General features: G+C 35.8%; 1 pseudogene; it reads left to right on the top strand.

The window, feature by feature from the left end:
* Nucleotides 1-1,096: 1,096 nt before the first annotated feature.
* On the top strand, nt 1,097-2,027 carry LOC107632849 (putative CCR4-associated factor 1 homolog 11 pseudogene; annotated as a pseudogene).
* Nucleotides 2,028-3,327: the final 1,300 nt, after the last annotated feature.

Below are 3,327 nucleotides of genomic sequence, written 5' to 3'. Positions count from 1 at the left end.
AATCTATAATATCATAACAAATCGGTCTGTGGCATAACATTTCCTAAAATAATTTCTTTTTAAGAAAATTTTCTTTCTTTCTTTTTTGCTTAGGTTGAAGATATCATCTCAAAATTCAAGAGTTTGCATGATCTATTGGAAGTTTTACATTCATCGTCATCATATGAAAAGCTTATTATGTATTGCTGTGATTTAGATATATGAGTATCATTTGGTTACAAGAGCCTCTTCCATCAGATTGAAAAAGGATGGCAGAGTGAAAATGATAACCAGACCTTTAGAACCCCTGGAGTGCACTGAAGCACTTCTCTTGGCATCATCCTTTGCCTGACCATAATATGAAGAACAAACTTTAGACAAGATGATGAAATAGTAATCTGTTTATTCATATATTTAAAAAGAACGAGTCACTCAATAATGTAATTTTTTCATATAATTGTACAATAACGGTAAAACCCTATTCCTAGTTAAATAAGGAAATAATCATATAATCAAAACTATTTCTAGATGATATTTGATACTCTTCTGTATTCTAAAGATACTGACACGCTATTATATATTCAAAAGATACTGTGAAGATATTATGTGATATATTCTTTATTTCAAACAAAAAATATTTTAATTTAAAATCAATTTTGCAATACTATGTAAGTGAAAATCCTAAATTTACTAGGAATTTAGTGTCTTAGTGTTATAACGTGCATTCTAAAATTCACGACTATAACTTGACAGCTTCTACTTAATTAAGACTACTTACTTTTTTTTGTTTCTTTTAAGTTTTAATGGAACCTGACTCCTTATTCTTGGAACTTCTGCTTCTTTAAGAAACTTCAATGATATAAAGTCTTTCAGATTTGGTAATCCTCGTAGGTCTCCTTGATTCTTTCATACTGTATTGTCCAACAAAAAGTCTTAGCCATCTGTATATTATCTTCTTAGTGCTTGTTATATTGTCGAACAAACGGTTAGTTTATAAAATCTTGGTTTCCTCTTCTATTCTTCTTACGTGATCAACAATCATTCTTTTGTTCTATTTTTTTTTCTCAGTTTCTAAGAAGTTAACAGAGTTGCTTTCCAGGGTTCAGTTAGATAGAGTATGACGACTATATATACAACAATGACGAAGATCGATGATGAGCGAGAACAACTTCAACAACCACCTAGAGTTTTTCTTATGACACCGCCCATGGTTGTTGGTTTTCCGCCCTTTTATGGCGCTGCTCAGCCGAGGTTTGTGGAACGACTGCCGCTTTTAGAGCCCAGTCCCAATAGTTCGGTTGTGATCAGGCAAGTGTGGGCTGCCAAACACTGAATTCCCGGGTGTAGTCATCCTGCCCCGCAACAAAAACTACCGGAATCTTGTTCCAGAGGAAACTTACCAAGTCATGAAGGCCAATGTGGACGCGCTCAAAATCATCCAGCTTGGACTCACTCTCCCCGATGAGCACGGCAACCTCCCTGACCTAGGAACCAACAACAGAACTCACTACATCTGGCAGTTCAATTTCCGAGACTTCAACCTCACGCGTGACATTCACGCAAAGGACTCTGTGGCACTCCTACGCAGCCAGGGCATCGACTTTGCATGCAATGCAGTGGCCGGAGTTTCTTCGGTGCATTTTGCGAAATTGGCAGCAGCATCTGGGCTGCTGTTCAACAAAGCACTGACATGGGTCACATTCCATGGTGCTTATGATATTGGATATTTGGTGAAGATTCTGAACTGGGGTGTCCTTCCGACGTGCTTGGAGGAGTTCTTGGAGCTTGTGAAAGAGCTGTTTGGGGGAAATACTTACGATGTGAAGCATGTGATAAGGTTCTGCAATGGCCTCTATGGCGGTTTGGAAAAGGTGGCTGACTCACTTCACGTAGACCGAGTTGCTGGGAAGTGCCATCAGGCCGGGTCTGATAGCTTGCTCACCTGCCACACCTTTCACAAGATTAGAGAATCTTATTTTTTGGCTAATGATGATGGGTTTAGGGAATATGTTAATGTATTTTTTGGGTTGGAAATTGCAAAAGTTTAATACTCTTAAATTGAAAGAAATTATCATACATTAGATTTTTCATGTAATAACATTTTGTCTGTGAATTATAAAACATGATTGGTTATTTTTTGGATATCACAATTGTTTTATAACACTTCAATTACAAAGTGGCCTTTTTTTCAGATAACAGTAACATATATTTGAATATACAGCGTTGATTTTTAGCAGTACGATATGAGACATTCATGATTTGCTTTATTTTAATGTAGAGACTATGCTGATGCTTTTTACAAGAGATCCTTCTTCATTTGATTTAGGATTGTGTGTTATGCATTGTGAAATGGAAATATTAAATATAAGTACTAGTTTAGAATCAGTTGAATATTTATTTTATGGCTAATTCTATATATTTATGTGTTGGGTGTTCTAGATCTCTGGAGCAGCTCTTGTTGACTAGGTAAGTTGGTTTTGGGAGGAGGAAGGAAGCAAAATCTTTGCAGTAGTGTGCTATCTGTGCCACTAATTGGTGTATTTGGCCTCTATTTGGTGTAAAACTCATGATTTTTAAGAGGTTTTCCCCTCTCAGACATTTATGGAATCTGAAAACTCCACTTCATTAATAATTTGTTCTTTTCTCTGCTTTTGTTGTCTGTCTTAAAGATGTTCTGCTTATACATGTAATTTCCTGCATAGTGTTTTTCTGCTCTATAATTTTCTGCATAGTGTTTTTCTGCTCTATAATTTCCTGCATTCCCAGTATAATTCTATAACTGGGGAAGGGGTTATTTCACATTAATTCATTCCTACCTTAGCTCTTCTAGTTCTATTGTTTACTTTCTATCTCTTTTGGCCTTTACAATCATTACATGTAATGGCAATATTATCCATGTAGGCAACTAGATTGATGGATTGACCAAAGGAAGCATTTTTTTAGAGAAAGGCACACCATTTCTAATAGGCATTTCAAGTATTTGGATTCAGAAGCTCAATTCCAATTATGAGTTAAATTCTAAACACCAAATAGGGTTTGAGCCAAAATAAATTAAGACATTAGAAATCTGTTTCCAAGCGGAAAGAATGAGTTGAGTTCTGGCTCTATACTTTTGTTTATCTAGGGAGTTGTGTTTTGCTCTACAAAGTTGTTCTTAATGGTGGTCTTTTATAAGTAGTTAGAGTTATTCATTTTTTATGTAATGCAGATTTTGATGAAGATGATATTTCAGGCTTCATTGCTGATTATGCTGTTAGCATTTCAAATTTAGCGGTGAGGAACTTCTCATGAATGCTTCTGGTAATGTCCTTGATGCTGTGTGATGTCAGGAGGCTCGTCAGCATATCT

This window comes from Arachis ipaensis, chromosome B3 (assembly GCF_059453495.1).
Source record: "Arachis ipaensis isolate K30076 ecotype BB chromosome B3, ASM5945349v1, whole genome shotgun sequence".
NCBI classification, from domain to species: Eukaryota; Viridiplantae; Streptophyta; class Magnoliopsida; order Fabales; family Fabaceae; genus Arachis; species Arachis ipaensis.
Note: the sequence above shows the minus strand (reverse complement) of the source record. Positions and strands in the feature narration are given on the sequence as shown.